The 15,038-nt window shown below is 36.9% G+C and overlaps 1 protein-coding gene across 4 annotated transcripts in view; it reads right to left on the bottom strand.

Moving 5' to 3' along the window:
• AKAP6 (A-kinase anchoring protein 6) overlaps positions 1-15,038 on the bottom strand; it is a 480,061-nt gene that overhangs the window by 148,809 nt on the left and 316,214 nt on the right. The gene's annotated exons all lie outside the window — the stretch shown is intronic.

The raw sequence follows: 15,038 nt of genomic DNA, 5'->3' as shown, positions 1-15,038 counted from the left end.
CTTCCATGAGAAGAATAAAAGCCTAGTACAAATTCTAATGTTTCAATAATGACAATAGACTTCCTTTGTTACTTTTTTGGGGGGTCCCCTGTATTATTACCTTAATTTTAAAACAGACAGAATCATGATTTTGCTTACATGTTGGTTTGAATTGTTACATCTTTCATAGTTACTTGGGGCTTACTGTAGTAAAGAGAGGTAGTAAGTTCACCATGCTGTTTTCTATCAAACCAAGGCCAAAAGAATGCTGAATAATATTTGGCATGGAAATTTATTGAATAGATGCTTTATTTATTGCAGCTGTTATGATCCCTGTGGCTTTAGGGTTCCCCAGAACACCAGATGAGACCGGGAATGCGTGCCCATGGTAGAGGGGAGGGAGAAATGCTGACTTCATGTGCACTGCGCACCAAAGGAACTCTTATTTTCTTTTGGCGTACTTCACAAAATCCATCCATGTCTGTTAACATTTCTGATAAGCCTTAAAACTGCTACTTCTTTCTAATTTAATTACATATTGTGTTAAAAAAAGTTCTGGGTCAGCTGTTGGGTAGTTGCCAGAATTCTGTAATGTTTAAGAAAAGCCAAGTCAGACATGAGGTCCTACTTTTTGTGAACCTATCAAGGCCTTTTGCCTGCTCTCTGGCTGTATAGACTTGACCATGGAAGAAAAACAAAACAAAACAACAATAACAACAACAACAACAACAAAAACAGTGTTACAAAGTGGCAGCTGCTTAAAACAGCAAATCAGGACTCTGTAAATGAAACGGGTAGTTTATGAAATGTAAGATCTCTGAAGTTCCTCTGTTGTTGCTTTCTACAAGCAGCTAATTATGAACACTCTAGACTATGGAGGAGAAACTTATAAAAATGCTAAAATTACTATATTTTGATCACTGAAATTTCAGAAATCAATTAAAAGCTATAATCTATATAATGGTTCATGTGAATTTTTCTTGCCCAAACTAATTGGAAAGTAATAGTCAAAGAACTTAAAAACAATAATCCTCCCAAATGCCAACCCCTTTTATCCTTCCCCTCTTCCAAGCTGTAGGGATAATAAAGAGGTCTTCCCATACCATGTATTCTATTGGAAAACCCATTCAAATAATGTTTCTCCACCATTAGGTGCCAAGGGACATGTCTGATCCCTAGAGATTCTCATAAGTTTTTAAACATCCTAAGATAACAAGCCAGACCATCCTCATTCTGGATAATGATCTCACAAATGTGTGTCACTGGTCACAAAAAGAATCATCAAGAATGAAGTCAACTTAATGTAGACATCACTACTATAGAAAAATAACTGGAACTCCTCCCTCAGAGACTCTAGGCCATTTCTGTGTACAAAGGAACATACCTCTCATATGACAGGGATACATGGAAAGGAGTTCAGAGAACAATGCGGAGAGCAACTCAAAGATAATTAGTCACCTTATGAAAATGATTGAAATGTTGTAATGTAAGACTTTTATTGTACAATATCTCACAGGCATTTGACATAGGAAACTTCCCTGCACTAACAAAGAGATGAATTAGATGGCCCAAGTCTTTCCTATCCATCTCTATTTCTCTCTCTGCTTTCAATGATTCATTCCTAAATGTGATGATAAAAATAGAACCAAAATAGCTCCTTCTGCTAAGGTTGAATGGCTTTGCCAGTCTAACTCTCTGCAGACTGGTTAAATTTTTCTCATACTATATCTTAGTCCAAAGACAATTTTTTAGGAGGAAGATATGAAGAAAATATACTACTTTAAAAAACAGTAACACTGAATCTCTGATTAAAGGAATTTTATTTGTTAGCATTTATGATAATAGTGGATATTCTGTAAAATACTATATTTTACAAATGGTAGCTCAACTTAATTAAATAACATTACTGTTATGTTATCAACAGAATTTGGCAACTTACTCATTAAGGAAAATAAAGGAAAAAGAGGGTGCAAATACAGTGACAGATCAACTTGTTACTTCCTGGTTGCTGAAAAGCCTATGGTGCCATCAATTAGAGTAGGTATAAAAAAAACAGAATTATGGATGGATGAAACAGATGATCCTGGATTTGAGTCTTTTGGTTTGAGGTACTGGTGGAACACCCAAAAGGAGATGATCAGTAAACAAGTGGAAAAAATTAAGTCTGATATATAAACCTAGAAGCAATGAATGGCTGACATTAGGAGAGGAAATGAGAATGCCATGGGAGAGAGTATATGATGACAGAAAAAAATATCAGTTCTCACTTATTCTACTCAAAGTCTGCATTACCCCTTAGCTGACCTAATGTGATGGATTCTCAATCACTCTCCTTCCTTCCTTCTCTACCATCACCAAATCTGTTTTACAGATGGTTCACTGATTGATTTCTGAATCAGAGCTGAGATCACTAGTTGTTGTTTCAGGGCTTAATTCTGGATTGCTTTTCTTTATTTATACTATTCTCCATGGCTTTCACTGAAATCTATATAGTAATGGCTCCTAATCTTTTCTGAGCTCCATATTATACATCCAAGCAAACACCTGACACTGCTCCTTGGATTTACTTTAGGCACAAATATTCAAAACTGAATGCTTCATTCTCATCCTCACCACATCCCCCAAAACATTCTGCACTTACGTCCTTCCTTTCAAATAAATGGCACCATGTGTTGCTAAGGTCAGAAAACTGAAAGTTGTCCTTAATTCCTCCCTTTACTCATTTCCCACAGCCATTTATTCTCTAAATTCCATTGATTCTTCTTCCAAAATGTCTCTCCAGTCTGTCTCCCCAATCTGCATTCCTGCTAGCCTAGTCCATGCCTTCATCACCTCTCCTCTGCAGTGCAACAGTTATCTTCTAACATTCATCTCTACTCACCCATTCCTGCCCCTCCAATCTTCCTTTATAGTGGCCTCAGTGGTTCTCATAAAAAAATAAAATAAACAAAACAAAACAAAACAAAAACCCAAAAACAAACAAACAAACAAACAAACATCCCAAACTTCTATGCTCCAAGACATTTGGTTCTTCAGATGTCATTTTCTAATTGTCTCTCTCATGATCCCCATGCCCTGTCATCTCTGTCTATTTTCAGTTCTTTAAACAACTCTTTCCAATCTCAGGGCCTTTGCACATATTGCTCTCTTTCTCTGGAACACTCTCTTACTAATGTCTTCTCATCCTTCATTTCTCAGTTGACATTTTATCTCTCGAAAGGCCTTCCCTGATCACCCTATCAAAGGTATATTCATTCTATTTTTTTTCTCCTTTGGAACAGTATTAATTTCTTTTACAGAATATATCACAATTTAAAAATTCTCATATTTACTTGTTTATACTCTGTCTCTGTCTCCAGACTCTAAGCTCCATAATGGGACTGGGTCTGTCTGTCTCCTTTGTTATTTTGTACTCCCAGCACCTTGGCAAAATATGATAGGGGCTCAGTAAATAACTGTTGAATAAATGAATTATACATTCATCCATCTATCCACTTATTACTCATATGTACATTGAGCCTTCAACATTTGTCAGGAACTGCACCCAGGACTATGTGTATGACGAGGAAAAAACAGTCCCTTTGGAGAAGGAAAGAGCTATGCCAACAGATAGCCTCAAGTGTGCTATGTAAAATGAATGTGGGGAGGATGGGAATTAAAAAACAAACAAACAACTAATTGTCTGAAAATGAGGAATGGGCAGTAAAAGCCTAGGAGAGGTGTCATTTGAGCCAGATCTGGGAGGATGGGTATGATTTTGTCAGGTGAAGAAGCAGATAGATTCTTTATAGGCAGTGACTTGTTTGTTCAAAGGCCTAGAGTCATGAAAGGATATGGCATGTTCAGAGAGTGGGCTGGAGCTTTGGGGCATTTAGATGAAGAGTCTTACAGAGAAGAGGATGTCAGGTTAGAGAATTTGGATGCTATCCAACAACATGACAACAGAAGATGCCACTGTTTCTGTAATGGCCTTAATCTTCCTCCATCTCCCCTTTTCTCTCATGGCAAGGGAGTCATCTGATGGATTAGTCCAAATATGCTCATAAAGCACTTACCTCCTGATGTACTTTGAGAATACTGCATTGAGAAGGAATCAAGTTTCCATCAGGCCAGAAGGTCAGTGTCCCAAATAAATGCCTAAGAGATTCTAGTAACTTGTACCTCTAGTAAACCTTTAACATAATATGGACTGAGCTCCTCCCACCCCCAATTCATATGTTGGAGTCCTAACACCCAATATGACCATATTTGGAGATAGTCTTTAAAGAGGGAATTAAGATTAAATGAGGTCACAAGGGTGGGGCCCTAATCCAGTAGGAATGGCGTCTTTAGAAGAAGATGAAAAGTAGGGACAAAGAGAAAAGGCCATGTGAGGACACAGCGAGAAGATGGACGTCTCCAAGCTAAAGAGCGATACCTTACAAGAAACCAAACCTGCCAACATCTTGATTTGGAATTTTTAGCTTCCACAACTGTGAGAAATACATTTCTGCTGTTTAAGCCACCAGTCTGTGGTATTTTGTTATTGCCACCCTAGCAGACTAATACACATAATAAAGTTAGAAATGCTGCCTTCCCATCTGAGGTTGAATATAATTCCTTTGCATTCCTTCACTATTCCTAATAGCACCTTTGTGCCTTTGTTTTATAAGCACCTAGAACCTAAGTCACAAGGGATACACCTCTTCAAAGTTAGACTACACATTAATAACTTAATCAGAATATAAGGCACAGTGTGTTAAAATAGTTTACTTAAATTTGGCTTCATATGTAGTGATCCAAATTCAATAATCTTCTTTTAGGGCCTGAATAATTACTTAACCATACAGTTCCCCTTGATACTGAATCGAATAACAATATAGCTAACCCATGATAAATTTGCAGGAAGGGTTAAATTTCTTAACAATCTTTTTTTTTCAATATATGAAATTTATTGTCAAATTGGTTTCCATACAACACCCAGGGCTCATCCCAAAAGGTGCCCTCCTCTATACCCATCACCCACCCTTCCCTCCCTCCCACCCCCCATCAACCCTCAGTTTGTTCTCAGTTTTTAAGAGTCTCTTATGCTTTGGCTCTCTCTCACTCTAACCTCCTTTTTTTTTCCTTCCCCTCCCCCATGGGTTTCTGTTAAGTTTCTCAGAATCCACATAAGAGTGAAAACATATGGTATCTGTCTTTCTCTGTATGGCTTATTTCACTTAGCATCACACTCTCCAGTTCCATCCACGTTGCTACAAAGGGCCATATTTCATTCTTTCTCATTGCCACGTAGTACTCCATTGTGTCCTAACAATCTTTAATGATTAAACACATAATCACTTTTATAATTACATATAGACATATCCCTTATCCTTGCCTTAAAAAGCACTGATTTAGTCAAGAAATGTCAATTATTTCATCATTGCTGCATGTCCCAGAACCCTTTGCTGGGTTAAGTATCCTGAGAATGTTAAAATTAATTTCACTATTTCTTAACTCATGCTATTAGAAGTCTGCCCATCCATTCATACTGTATTTCATAGCTTCCCACCACAACTACCTGCCTTCTTGCATCTGGGTCCACATCCTCTTCCTTCCCTCCTGTTTCTGTGGAAACAGTCCTTTTTCCTTTCTAAGTCTGGTCCCCTTCACCTGTGCACCAGATCTCCTCTTATCTACATAAATATTGTCACCTCTGTGGTAAATCGCCCTTCTTTCCTGCATAAAGTTTTTTTCTCTCTTCTGTATTACTCTCATCAGCACATCAGCCAGAAAAAAAATGCTGTTGCTTTTCCCTTGCTGAGAAAAAAAAAAAAGAAAGAAAGAAAGAAAAGGAAAAATAATCCTTATACACCAATTGACACTAATCTATCCCCTGGCCAAAGCCCCATTTCTCTGTTCTCCATTATTGCAAACTCACTTTTATACTATATAGATATACACTATCTATTCACTATGTCCAATTCCTCTCTTATTTACTCTTGAACACACTCCAGTCAGGGTTTTGTCCACATTCCCCATGCCAACAGTTAGTCCTCAGTCCTCAACCTATACTGACCTGCTCCAGCAGGGCTAGTAGGCATGCTCTAGGGGCACTTGGCCTTATTTGCATGACAGCTCAGTCCCTAACCTCTCTCAGGTCTTTGCAAAAATGTCATCTTCTCATTCAGGTCTTCTCTGATCTCCTACTTAAAAATTCAACTTACACCCACCCCCCACATCCTTATACTCTTTCATACATATTTACCATATCTAGCCAAAATATGTTACCTATTTTTTATTGTCCATCTTCCTCCAGTGGATTAGAAGCCCCATGAGGGCAGGGACTTTGTCTATGTGCTTGTTGCAGTATCAACAGCACCTAGCACAGTATAGGGTATATCACAGGTGCTCTATAAAAATTGGCTGAATAAATTTTACTGAGTTTGAAAATCTGAAACAGTTTAAAATGTACAAAGAAATAAAATAGATTGTTTGAAGGCTGCAGCCTCAGCTTGATTTCTGAAACCGTTGGCATCATTCTCACTTAAAAAGGAGATTCTTTTCTTTCACAAAAGAAAATTATTGAAATATATAACTTACTTTTCTCTATGAAGAAAAGAAGAAAAGGAAAGCTTTAATTCAGGAATCACTTGATAATGTTTTATTCAGCTAACAGAGTGATCTTATACGCCATACACTATATTAGAAACTAATGACGGCAGTCACACACACATAGAATAAAAACTTGAGCTATTTTCTTCATGTGGTTATCTTCACAATGCGTTTCAAAACAAGTTTTAAGTCTTTAAGTCTTCTGGGTAGGAACTTGTTTTCGCTTAATAAAATCTGATTTCTCATTTTAAAGAAAAAGAGTATTTGAGCTTTTGGAGGAGACATTAACAATGCCATAGTTTGTTTTTGGAAGAGTCCACAGTTACTCAGGAAGATCCTTTAATATAATGTGGGGGGGTAAAAAAGAGAGAAGATAGTACTTTTTCTGGCAATAATTTTGTCATTTGGAAATATATTTCTACTTTTACTACACAGACTTTTTTAACCTTTGATGCAGTAAATGTAAGCACATGCCTTCTTCTCCTCCTTATATAAATATTTACTATGACTTCTCTTTTTCTTCCCCATTGTATCCCTCTCATGCAACTAGCCGAGACTGCCTCTTCTTCTGGAAGCACCTACAGGTCTCAAGACCCCACAGTCCTGACAAGGACTTCCAGGGTTTATTAGAATCTACACTGTAAATCTCCATAATTTTGTTTGGTAGAGCTCCCCATACTCACTCCAGGATTTAGAGTTGTCATTTTACAGTATTCCTGGGTTTTTTTTCCCTCAAGATTCTAGTTATTTGGGGGCATTTTTGCTTTTGTCATCATTGTAGGTGGTTCATAATTTCCTAAAATAACTCACCTCAGGAACTGAATTCAAAGTGCATCTCCTTTGAGGAGGGTTTGAGATGACAGTATAGAAGAATCCTGAACTCACCTTCTCCCATGAACACAACAAATATACAGCTACATATGGAACAATTCTATCTGAAAAGGAACTGAAAGGTAGCTGAACAGCACCTCCACAGCAAAGAATAAACTGCAATGGAGAGATGGGTCCTAAAGCGTCTGGCCTCAAAAACCAATAGGACTTACTTCTAGGAAAACTATAGGGCTGTAGGGAATGTAAAATCTACCCTTAAAGGGCTCATGCACAGACCCAGTAGCCTAGGGACCCAGCACAAAAGCACAGTTTAAAATGCACCTATCATAAATGAAGGACACTCATTTGTTAATATTAAAGTATCTACCAGAAAGTCAGGAGCCTGTTGGAATTCTCTCTCTGAGGACAAATGCACTGGTGGGAGCCATTTTTGCATTCTGCTTCTGTCTTGTTGGTGTTGGCCCCATGGAGGGACATTTTCACATTACCTCCTAGCCTGCTAACTCTGGTGGGAGTGCCTACATCTAGGAGTTGCAGCCATGTCCCACTATACCCTTGCTAGGTTGGCTGAACACACTGCCCCCACACACCATAGCCATAATCCCTCAGGCATCATAGCAGGACTACCTGAGTGCTCCCCCAACCCCTGCATCTCCAAGCCTTACTCCCCTCCTCTCCACAGTAGCTGGTGGGAACATGCAACCCATACAGTGGATGTTCCTTGAACATCTGCCTCTGGTAGTCAGGGGGATTGTATTTCTGGCTCCCAAAGGTCTGAAACAATTGAGGAGATAGTCTTTGGCAGGCTAGTCCCAGGGCACTGCACAAACACTAGACCATCACCTACAGCCATCATATAAAAAAGGCCTATTTTCTTGTCCTGGAGCTTCAGGCCTGAGGGGCAGGTTTTAGGTTTGCCCTACATCCAGAGGCAACAGAGTTGCCCCCCAGGGAATATGGGTGGAAAGATATAATATTTTCATCCTTCTTTGACCTCACCACAGCTAGCTGATACCTCCCAGAAAGGTGCTTATACACACATCAAAAGCCACAATATTTACAACTATTGTCCAATAAATACCTCCAGATCTCCTGATCTAGAAGTCAGCAGGGTTTATGATTGCAGACCCACAAGACTGTAGATATTTAAATACCTTAAAAGATGCTGCCTGAAGATCTGGTTTACAATTACCCTAAAACTAGGCACTGTCTTAGATCCCTCCATTTAGAACACTGAGAGGTTTAGGCACACCCTCAACAGCAGGGAACTATCAACAACAAATCAGGCTATTTAGACAATCACAAAGGTCTGAGAAACAACCAAAAGCTAGAGAGCAAGGTTGAACCTTAAGTTCTATCACCTACATAAGGCCATTCCTTCAAGACTAGAACAGGCAGCTGTTTCATCTAATAGATAGAAACAAACACAAAGAGTCAAGCAAAATGAAGAGAGACAGGAATGTGTTCCCAGTTAAAAAAAACAAGACAAAAGCTCAGAAAAAGACCTTAATGAAATGGATATAAATAATCTACCTGACAAAGAGCTCAAAGTAATGGTCATAAAGATGTTTAATGAACTTAGGAGTATGGATGAACACAGTAAGAACTTCAACAAAGAGATAGAAAACATAAGAAAGTACCAAACAGAACTCACAGAACTGAATAATACAATAGCTGAACTAAAAAATACTCTAGACAAGTTCAACATCAGACTGGAAGAACTAGAAGAAAGGATCAGTGACTTAGAAGACAAGGCAGTGGTACTCATCCAAGGAGAACAGAAAAAAAATTTTTTAAAGTGAAGATAGCTTAAGGGACCTGTGGGACACCAAACATCAAGAGAAAAGCATCTGCATTATAGATGGAAAAGAGAGAGAAAGAAAAAGTGGTAGAAAAGTTACTTGAAGAAATAATGGTTGAAAACTTTCCTAACATAGAGAAGGAAATAGAATCCAAGTCCGGGAAGCAGAGAGTTCCAAATAAAATGAACCAAAAATCTCCACACCAAGGCAGATTGAAATTAAAATGTCAGAAGTTAAAGAGAGAATACTTAAAAGCAACAGGAGAAAAACAATGGCTACGTACAAAGGAGCCCCCATAAGGTTATCAGCTGATTTTTCAGCCAAAATGTTACAGGCCAGAAGGGAGTGGTATGATATGTTCAAACTGCTAAAAGGAAAAAACAAACAAACAAACAAACAAACAAGAAACAAAACAAAACAAAGCAAACAACTTCAAACCAAGAACACTCTACCTGGCAAGTTTATCATTCAGAACTGAAGGAAAAATTAGGAGTTTTTCTGATAAGCAAAATTAAAGGGGTTCATCACCACTAAACTGGCCTTACAAGTAATATTAAAGGGATTTCTTTAAAATGGAAAGAAAGGCACTAACTAGTAACAAGAAAACATGTGCATGTAAAACTCTCACTAGTAAATACATGTATATTGTAAAGGTAGTATATTAACCACATGTAAAGCTATAAGAAGGTTAAAACACAAAAGTAGTAAAATTAACTATAACCATAATAATTAGTTAAGGGATACACAAAATAAAAAATGTAAACTAGGACATCAAAAACAGAACATTGAGGAGGGGAGTAAAAATGCAGACTTTTCAGAATGTGCTCAAACTTAAGATGCTATCAACTTAAAATAGACTGTAATATACATAGGATGTTACATGTGAATCTTATGGTAACCACAAAGCAGAAATCTACAGTAGATACACAAAAGATAAGGAGAAAAGAATCTAAACGTAACATTAAAGAAAATCACCAAACCACAATAGAAGAAAGGAACAGAGAGGAAGTACAAAATTAATAAACTGGTAATACATACATACCTGTTGATAATTATTTTAAATATAAGTGGACTAAATTTTCCAAATAAAAGGCACAGAGTGGATGAATGAATAAAAGAACAAGATTCATCTATATGTTGCATATAAGACACTCACTTCAGATCTAAGGATACAGACAGAAACTGAAGGAAGTGCTGAAAAAAAGATGTTCTATGCAAATAGAAATAAAAAGAAAGATGGTGTTCAGGCTCTGCACTGACAGGGTGGAGCCTTCTTAGGACTCTGTCTCTCCTTCTGTCTGTCCTTACCCCGCTTATGTTCTTTCTCTCTCTTTCTCAAAATAAATAAACTTTTAAAAAAATTAAAAAAAGAAGGATGGTGCTGCTATACCTATATCAGAAAAAAAAAATTTTAAAGCTAAGATTGTAATAAAAGGCAAAGAAAGCCATTATAAAGGGGTCAATCCAACAAGAGGATATAACATTTGTTAATACTTATGCACCCAACATATGAGAACTTAAATATTAAGAAACCTAAGAAAGAAATTAACAACAATAAAACAATAGTTGAGGACTTTTAAAACCACCTACATCAATGGATAGGTCATCCAGACAGAAAACCAATATGGAAACATCAGCCTTAAATGATACATTAGACCAGATGGACTTAATACATATATACAGAATATTCCATCTGAAATCCAAATGCAGAATACACATTCTTCTCTACTGCACAGGAACATTCTCCAAGATAGATCATATGTTAGCCCACAAAACAAGTCTCAACAAATTTAAGAAAACTGACATCATATCAAGCACCTTTTCTGACCACAACAGTATGAAAATAGAAATGCATTACAGGAAGAAATCTAGAAAAATCAAAATATGCACAGATTAAACAACATCCTACTGAAAAACTAATGGTTCAACAAAAGCAACAACAACAAAAAAATCAAAGGAGTTCAAAAAACACCTGGTGACAAATGAAAATGGAAATACAACCATACCAAATTCTATGGGATGCAGCAAAAGCAGTTTTAAGACAGAAGTTTATATTGGCGCCTGGGTGGCGCAGTCGGTTAAGCGTCCGACTTCAGCTAGGTCACGATCTCGCGGTCCGTGAGTTCGAGCCCCGCGTCAGGCTCTGGGCTGATGGCTCGGAGCCTGGAGCCTGTTTCCGATTCTGTGTCTCCCTCTCTCTCTGCCCCTCCCCCGTTCATGCTCTGTCTCTCTCTGTCCCAAAAATAAATAAAAACGTTGAAAAAAAAATTTAAAAAAAAAAGACAGAAGTTTATAACAGTACAGGCGCACCTCAATAAACAAGCAAAAAGAATCTCAAATAAACAATCTAACTCTGTATCTAAAGGAACTAGAAAAAAGGAGAACAAGCAAAAATCAAAGCTAGCAGAAGGAAACAATCTACAGATTCTGTGTAATCCCTATCAAAATTCCAATGGCATTTTTCACAGAACAAAAACAAATAATTGTGAAATCTGTATGGCACCACAAAAGAGCCCAAATAACCAAAGTAATCTGCAGAAAGAGAAACAAAGCTAGAGGTATCACATTCTCTGGTTTCAAACTATACAACAGAGATGTAGTAATCAAAACAGTATGATACTGGCATAAAAACAGGAAGATAATCAATGGGACAGAATAGAGATCCCAGATATAAACCCACATATATATGATCAGTTGGTTGTTGACAATAGAGGCAAGGACATACAATGGGGAAAAACAATCTCTTTAATAAACTGGTGTTGGGAAAACTGTACAGCCACACATAAAAGAGTAAAAGTAGACCACTATTTTATACCACTCACAAAAATTAACTCAAATGAGTTAAAGATTTGAATGTAAGTCCTGAAACCATAAAACTCCCAGAGGAAAACATGTGGTAAACTCCTTGACATTGGTCTTAGCAATGTTTTGTTTTGTATTGTTTGGAATATGACTCCAAAGGTAAGGGAAATAAAAGCAAAAATTTAAAAATTGGACTACATCGAAATAAAAAGTTTCTGCATAACAAAGGAAACCATCAACAAAATTAAAAGGCAACCTACTGAATAGGAGAGGTTATTTGCAAATCACATATCCAATAAGGGGGTTATATCCAAAACAGATAAAGAGCTCATACAACTCAACAATAAAAGCAAAAAACCCGATTAAAAAATGGTCAGAGGATCTGAATAGACATTTTTCCAAAGAGGACACACAGACAGCCAAAAGGCACATGAAAATATGCTCAACATCACTGATTATTAAGGAAATGAAAATCAAAACCAGAATGAGACATCAGCTTACACCTTGTTGGATAAGATAAGAAACAACAAGTGTTGGAGGAGATGTGCGGAAAAGGGAAGCCTCATACACTGCTGGTGAGAATGTGAATTGGGGCAGCCATTATGGAAAACAGTATGGATATTTCTCAAAAAAATTAATAATAAAACTACCATATGATCCAGAAATTCTGCTTCTGGATATTTATCCAAATAATACAAAAACACTAATTCAAAAAGATATATGCACGCCTGTGTTCATTGTAGCTTTATTTACAGTAGCCAAGATATGAAAACAACCTAAGTGTTCATCAATAGATGAATGGATAATGATGATGTGGAATATATATATACATGGAATACTACTCACCCATAAAAATTAATGAAATCTTGCCTCTTGTGACAACACGGTTAGACCTTGAGGGTATTATGTGAGGGAATTAAGCCAGACAAAGACAAAAACCATATGATTTCACTTACATGTGGAATCTAAAGAACAAAACAAAACAAAACAAAACAAAACAAAACAAAACAAAAGCAAGCCCATAGGTAGAGAACAGATTGGTGGTTACCAGATGGGAAGGGGGCTTTGGGGTGGGTGAAGTGGATAAAGGGATGCAATTGTATGGTGATGGATGGTCAGTAGGCTTACAGTGGTGATCACTTGGTAGTGTATACAAATATCAAAGTATATCACTGCATGCCAGAAACCTATCTAATGTTACATACCAATTTTACCTCAATGACAAAAAAAGTTCATTTCCCCTGTGCAGAAATGAACTCTCTAAATATGTTATTATTAGCTACATTCTGGCTAAGTACAAATAACATTTGGCATCACAGTGGATCAGAATCTCACATTTTTAAGTCCCGTGTGCATGACTAAGTGGAATAGCAAAGCCTCCTTCTCCTACAGAGTTGGAGCAGAGAATCACAGGATTACGGAGCAACGTATTTTCTGTAATAAAATTGATTAAGGGCCTTCATTTATTCATGTGACAAATATATCTTGCCAGTCTTAAGTGTAAGATATCGTGCAAGTTTCAAATCTGGGTCAGACATGGTCCCTGCCTTCAGGAAACGTAGAACTTAGAATTACAGAAAAATTGTACTGCATAATAGGAGCTAAAATATTCATCCAAGGATAAAACTAATATTACACTTCAACAATGTTGACAAAGAGACAGTAAGTTAGTTAGAATGTTCTTTTGAATATTATTCTTGGATAAGAGCGTTATAAAAGTATTTAAAAACAAATATTTTTCCATTGTTAAGAATTAAATATACATCAAGTATTTAATAAGTGACTCAAAGCTACCTCAATATTATACTCAGAAAAGACTACTGTATATACTAATCTTTTACATTAAGATACAAAACTCCCATGACCATACTGGCAGCTCCAGAAAACCAAGCCTTAGGTTCCCAAGGTTTATTTATATTTCATTCATGGATATATGGATAATCAAATCAGACAAAAGATAACTGATTTAAGTGAAAAATACTGTATTTATATCCCTCAAAAGTTATCTTTATTTCTACTGACTTGATGCTGTTTGCAAGCCATTAAAAACATTCATGATAATCTTTAGAAAATTCAATTTTAAAGCTATGTCTTTAATGATATTTGTTAAATGGTGAGCATTTAAACAAAGTGGACAAATTAACATGAATGCTAATTTCATTATTTATTCTGCATTTGTGTGTAAAGAAAAATGCCTTCCTCCTCCATTTTAATGATAGATGAGTTGTTTATTAAAAACAACACCACCACCTCCACCTAACAAATATAAAGAACAAATACATCACGCAACTGCATTTGTGGAGAGCCTCACCCACCACCATCCTCCTCTTTATAATGCAAGTAGTTAAAATCATTAAAAATTCAGCATTTTATGTCATGAGCTACGGTGGGAAGGGAGTGTGATTACACTGTGTGGACTGGAGGGGATGATTAGAATTTCGATGTTTCTCCATTACTGTTTCCTTAGCATATCTCTGCACAATGACACAGGCATCAAGTCTGTGTTTATATTCTATGGCTGCACCTTGTTCCCATCTTCCAAATTCCACTACAGCAAATCCTTATTTACTTTCTGGCAGAAACTAAAAATTAAAGATGTATAATGTGAAGATACAATCTTAGCTTCTCTTGCCCTGCAGGACTGGCAGTTCCTTCCCAAGTACAATTATGCTGGCAAATGCTGCTATTAACTCTATGGCTACAACATGCTCCCCAGTTCCTTTGAAATTCTATAAAATAGTTGTCCTTAGATGGTGATAGAGAGGAAGGAATGAAGCAGGAACAACAAGAATTACTTTACATACTAATAATAACAATTTAGTTATCAAAACAGAACTGAACAAGTGTGCCTTTATACTGTTCTTTTAAAAATTTAGCCTCCTAGGGTTCTAATAATCAGGGCCTATGGTTCAGGAATGCACGGTAGCACTCAGCTCAGTGCCTATATCCTCATTTCAAAGAGAATCATTCAAACCGACATCCACCCTGTCAAGAATCTCGACTTTGAGCTGCTAATGTAGAATAAAAATCAATATAAATTTTGATCAT

This window comes from Prionailurus bengalensis, chromosome B3 (genome assembly GCF_016509475.1).
Source record: "Prionailurus bengalensis isolate Pbe53 chromosome B3, Fcat_Pben_1.1_paternal_pri, whole genome shotgun sequence".
NCBI classification, from domain to species: Eukaryota; Metazoa; Chordata; class Mammalia; order Carnivora; family Felidae; genus Prionailurus; species Prionailurus bengalensis.
This window is presented reverse-complemented; position numbering and strand designations above follow the sequence as displayed.